We start from the raw sequence: 6230 nt of genomic DNA on the forward strand, positions 1-6230 counted from the left end.
GACCTTTTAACTACTTCATTGATTACAGGTTAACGAGGGAGACGCCTTCAGAGTTAATTGCAGCCCTTAGAGTCCCTTGTCCAATTACTTTTGGTCCCTTGAAAAAGAGGAGGCTATGCATTACAGAGCTATGATTCCTAAACCCTTTCTCCGATTTGGATGTGAAAACTCTCATATTGCAGCTGGGAGTGTGCACTTTCAGCCCATATTATATATATAATTGTATTTCTGAACATGTTTTTGTAAACAGCTAAAATAACAAAACTGGTGTCACTGTCCAAATATTTCTGGCCCTGACTGTACATTTAAAGAAACACAGAGACGGAGTTCCTTTCATACTCACAAACAGAATCACACAAAAACTGTCAATGTATCAGTTTACAGAAACACATACTATGTCACTTCACACACAATGTATCTGATACACACACAGACTCTTCAACTTGTAGATCGTGTAATACAATGCATTGTATACAATATGAAAACATACACAAGATGGTAAAACAAAACTAAGAATTTATTTTTTACAAAATTAAAGACTGGTAAAACTGTGGTGCCGGGTAGGGGTGGAACTGCTTTCGCTGTCCGGTTAACTTGGAATCAAGGAACATATGCATAAATTAGCTGGGCTGACCTCCCTGGTTGTGGTGGTGTGAAGGGCCTGGTCATGGGTGGAGGGAGTGGATGGAACAGGTGAAGGTGTAGAAATCAGGGTTCGGAGATCTGAGAAAAAACTATGGGAAGAATCAGGACGATGGGTGAGTGGTGGTAGTGGTGTGAAAATGGGGGGGGAAGATGGCAGGAGAGTCACGATTAGTGGCAGGGGAAGGATGGCATTCAGGATAAGGGGTAGGCGGAGATGATTGTTGGGAGGGTGCAGGGTACTGTTGGGATAGGACATGGTACGGTTGGGTGGGAGGATGATAACGTCGGGAGGGTTGTGTTTGAGGTGGGACAGGAGCCTGGTAAGGTTGGGTGGGGGTATGACATAGTCGGGAGTGTTGTGTTTGAGGTGGGATATGGGCCTGGTAAGGTTGGGTGGGGGGATGATTGGTTTGGGAAGGTTGTGTTTGAGGTGGGACAGGGGCCTGGTAAGGTTGGGTGGGGGGCTGATAGGTTTGGGAGGGTTGTGTTTGAGGTGGGACCCCTGTAAGCCTGGTAAGGTTGGGTGGGATGATTGCGATTTATTTCATGTGCTAGAGAGTTTCCTGGCAGGCTTGCATTATATTTAACTGGCTGTCACTGGGTAGACTTTCCATATGCCGTAGTACAGTCAAGAAAAACAAATGGTTGACTGATTTTGTAGCATCAGCCTCAAGTTTGTCCAAGCGGTCATTGACATCTCTGAAGCTTCTTTGAACTTGGACAAAACCAGATATCACTTTTTCATGTAGGTACTTCAAAGATTTTTGGAACACTGAGCTCATGTGCACAAACTCAGGCATAAGGCTCCTATCCATAGGCCTCTGGCGCTGACGAACAGACAGGAAACCGGGTCTACCTGTTTGAGCAGTGTCAGAGGCCTGGGATAGGGGAAAGCCTACACTAGGTCCTTCCAATGGAATATCTGCAGCCTGGCAGGAATCTGTAGCAAATCTGGTGTTTTGTTGGGAGGATTGGGAGGATGAGGGGTTACTAGAGAGGTCAGCGGTGTGGCTTCAGGTGGGCGGGTGGCGGTTTCTTCTCGGACCGCTCCAGGAAGGACTTCTGAGGGTTTGGATACACTCCCAGTAATGCTGTGTGGGTGTTAAAGGAGTTATCCGACATACACTCCAAAAAAAATTGTAAGCTAATCTGTGCTGTATTGTCATATAAATCACCCCTACGTTGTTATTTTTAGTTTTCTAACTTTTGTTCCTCTTGAATTCACCCTTTATTCTCTGCAGCACCTTGTTTACATTCAGCTTCAGCAAACATGACAATTTCCTGTATTTTTGGTTGCCAAACCTCAGTCAGAGCTTGCACCGCCCAGCCTCACTGTCCAGAAACGCCCCCTGCCCGGCCTCAGTGTCCAGAAACGCCCCCTGCCCTCCCTCTGCACACTCATTGGCTGTCAGTATTCTGCCCAGCACCTGACCTCTCAGCATGTGACAGAGCAGAGATCCAGCTTCTCTCATCTGTGACACAGCAATCAGCTCACATCCCATCCACAATGGTAACAGACAGAGTTGTTACATGTTCCTCACCCCTTATAGATAAATGAATACTGTGTAAGGCAGACTATATATAGCACCCAATGTGAGTCTATAGTAGATATATACGCCATGTATGTATGGTACATGTGTGTGTGTGCGTGGTTTGTGTCATATAGTTATGTGTATACATATATGCACATAGATTCTCCAGGCTTATCCCTCTATGTGTCACTATATGAATTGACATATTGGGCTCACAATGTGGAGTGTGCAGATTGCATACGAGTGGTCACATGACCATTCATTCTGACTGGCGACAACTGTGTCTGCTGCATGTGATGTGAGGATTCACATATCTACACTGTGTAGCAGCAAGCAAGAAATAGTGCGATAATAATAATAATAATCATCATCTACAATAAAATATAGTTACTGCAGATTTTTGTGAAAAATCTTGACCACTATTATTTCCTTGGGCTCCATGATATTTTGGTCATGCTGTCATACATCACAGCATGCCTATGTCACTACTAGCATGATGCAGGTCTGTGAGGTGGCTTTCATTTCCGCACTGGTAATAGCCACCCGTCCCTCACAGCATCACTCTTTCAATGGCATCAACATTCTGGATGCACATACAGTTGAAAACAAGAAGGAATCATAAGCTCCCTGCTCCATCTTTCACCCTGTTTATGTGAGCTCTGAGACTCAAGGAAGGCAACAAGGGTTTTTGTCTGACTTCGATGTGCCTGACCGGGAGTGTGGGGTGTGTTGGTGTTGTTCTCTGTGGCCCCTGGCTTGTCCAGGGCACCACACAGACACGGCCGGAGAGTGTAGTGCTGCGTGATGGAGGTAAGTATGAACTCCCCGATCACTCCAGCACTTGTTCTGCATTGAGGATGCAGTGCCGAAGCCATGGTACTGTATCCTCAATGCAGAATGACCACAGTATATCCGCAGGACATTCTGCAATACTACCGCAGCATGGAAACAGACAAAGTTGTGCTGCGGTTTTCTGGGAGCTCCTGCGGAATGTGCTGCGGATATAACCGCAGGACACTTTCCCCGTGGGCACATAGCCTGAGAGTGTACAGTGCACACACTGTATCAACTTGCTCTGTATTACCAGTGTGAGTGACCAATTCTCCTTACCAGCTTCTCTGTTTGAAATTGTATTCAGAAAAAACACCTGACAATAGTCACCACATGACCACACTTAGGCCTATTTCAGACGTCAGTGATTCTGGTACATTTGTGCTTTTCTGAATACGTACCAGAATCACGGACATACGCAGACCCATTATAATCAATGTGCCTGCGCACACATCAGTGATTTCTCACTAACCGTGTCTCCGTGCAGCATCCACGCGTGTCCGTGATTCCCGCACAAAGACATGTCCGTTTTTTTTCTGGCATCACTGATGTCCCAAAGAACACATTATGGTGTGATCCATGAAACACGTTCCAGAAAATCACGTACATTTAAAATAAAAAACATTTTCCTCTCACCTTCTCCAGCGACGATCTGTGCAGCCTGTGTTCTCAGCTTCTTCCTGGCTGGATCATTATGGCATGCATATTCATGTATGCAGTCAGAGCCGACCCGGAAGTAGCTGCAGAGGTGAGAGACAGGAGGGGGCCGGATGCTGCAGAACTGTAGACTTCAGTACCATGGACAGTAGGAATAGGACAGGTGGGTTTACATCCATATGTAATCACGGCTGACAGATCACGTATCACGGATTGCACATGGACAACCCATGTGTGCCGTGAATCTCTTGCCCCATCTGTCTCTTGCCCCTTCTGTCTCTTGCCCCTTCTGTCTCTGTTTCTGTCTGTCTCGTTCACCGTCTGTCTCGTTCACCGTCTGTCTCGTTCACCGTCTGTCTCGTTCACCGTCTGTCTCGTTCACCGTCTGTCTCGTTCACCGTCTGTCTCGTTCACCGTCTGTCTCGTTCACCGTCTGTCTCGTTCACCGTCTGTCTCGTTCACCGTCTGTCTCGTTCACCGTCTCTCTCTGTCTGTCTCTAGCTTTCCGTCTCTTTTCTTTCCCTGTCTGTCTCTCTCTATCCGTCTCCCCACTGACATCTTATTACCTCTTATACTAACACTGTCCTTTGTTACTATAGTAACCAATCACAGCTGAGATTAATAAACTGTAGTTCCAGGCTCCATTCACTTTAATGGAGTCATGTTTTTTGGAGAGTAAATGTAAAGCGCAGGGTTAAATTTTCCAGTGAAACAGTAGTCTACGACGTTCCCTGGGTCGCATGGGTCATCTGTGCAAAAAAACGTTATTGTAAATGAGATAGTGCGGATTCCTTTAGCGGACATACACACACACACACACACACACATTCAGCTTTATATATTAGATATATATATATATATATATTTATTTAAAATTGAAAGATATATACAGTTGTGTACCGCTCATGGCGGCAGACCACGTTGCTACTAAGGGACCTGTGAGTCTGGGGGCCAGTTCCAGGTCCTGCACTGGACCCTCCGCCGTCCTGTATTGCACGTTCAACTGAACGATAAATGCCAATATAATTGAAAGCAATGATCTGACGGCTCCCTCCTCCATTATTCTCCCTGTGCTTATGAGCTTTGATGTCTCAGTGCAGAGGGCACAATGATGTCACTTCAACGCACCCTCTGCAGACCAGTGCCGAACATTCAGGACACCTGCTGCGAAGATTGGAGCAGCGGGAGAATGGGGAGAGATGAGTAATTTTTTTAATCATTAGGTGGGGCAGCCATTATACTGTTTTGATCTGTGTAGGGGCCAAAATATAGTTTGCTGGGCTGTATGAGGGGGACATTATAGTATTTGGATGTCTATGTGAAGCGCATTATACTGTGTGTGAGCCATTATAAAATGTGGTGGGTTGTGTCGGGGCTATCATACTGTGTTGATGAAACTGTACTTTGTGGGTTGTTGAAAATGGAGGTTCACGAAACTTTGCGTCATCTTTTCAGAGTAGCTACTGAAAAAACTCGTTCTATCAGTCAGTGTAGGGGTAAACAGCCCTCTTTTCAGAGTATCAGAGGCTATTGTTGGGCAGATCCAGGACCTGGATTCCGGATGTGTGATCAGGATCAGGCACTTGTGAAATTAAAAGTTAATAGTAAAGTAAAAAAAAAAAAAAGAAGAAAGCGCTTCATACTGACCGAGGCTCCGTTGCAGCTGTACACTGCTCCCGTGGCTTCTCCTTCACTTGCTGGGCCGCTAATTACTGCTCATTCATATGCACTGCTTTCCCCGTCCTCCGGCTGTCCTGTCTCCTGTGATTGGTTGCAGTCAGACGCACCCTTGGCGTATGTGACAGCATCTGCCTACAACCAATCACGGGCGCCAAGACGGTTGATGAGCGGGAAAGCAATTCAACTCTGCGGATCATTATTGTGGTATAAAACGCATAAAATTTTTCAGTGTTTTTCTCCCATATTATGACACCAAGAACAGAAAAAGCATATGGCTACAGTATGCAGTCCCCAGCCGTGCGCTTATCTTGGCTGTGTATCCAAATAAGAGGAACTGCATGCGGCTTTTTTCTTGATTTACAAAAATAATTTAAAAATAAACGAAATTCATTCCCCCGAATTTTGGTACCCAGGCATGATAAACCACAAAAGCTGGTGGCTGGTATTGTCAGGCTGGGGAGACCCCTATTTATTGAGCCGCCCCGTGCCTAAAAATAGCAGCCTGCAGCCAATCAGGATTGTCACATCCATTAGATGTGACAATCCCAGCACTTTACCTGGCTCTTCCTGGTTGCTCTGGGGCGGTGGCAATCAGGCTAATATGAAGTTAATCACAGCCCACAGCTGCCTCTAAGCCAGATATTAATCGTCAGGGTCTATGAGACACACCCCCCCCCTTAGTAATCTGTAAGTGACAGTAAATAAACACATACACCAAGAAAAAACAGTTTTTTGTAATTAAATACATCATAAGCCTCTTGATTAGGCTACATTCACAGGACTGCCCTGTTTTTGCGGTCCGCAAAAAAATGGTCATGTTTTTTCACGGATGCAACTGTGTGGCATCCGTTCCGTATATGGTCCGTGTGTCATCTGCGTACCTTC

The sequence above is a fragment of the Anomaloglossus baeobatrachus genome, chromosome 5 (assembly GCF_048569485.1).
Source record: "Anomaloglossus baeobatrachus isolate aAnoBae1 chromosome 5, aAnoBae1.hap1, whole genome shotgun sequence".
Classification (NCBI taxonomy): domain Eukaryota; kingdom Metazoa; phylum Chordata; class Amphibia; order Anura; family Aromobatidae; genus Anomaloglossus; species Anomaloglossus baeobatrachus.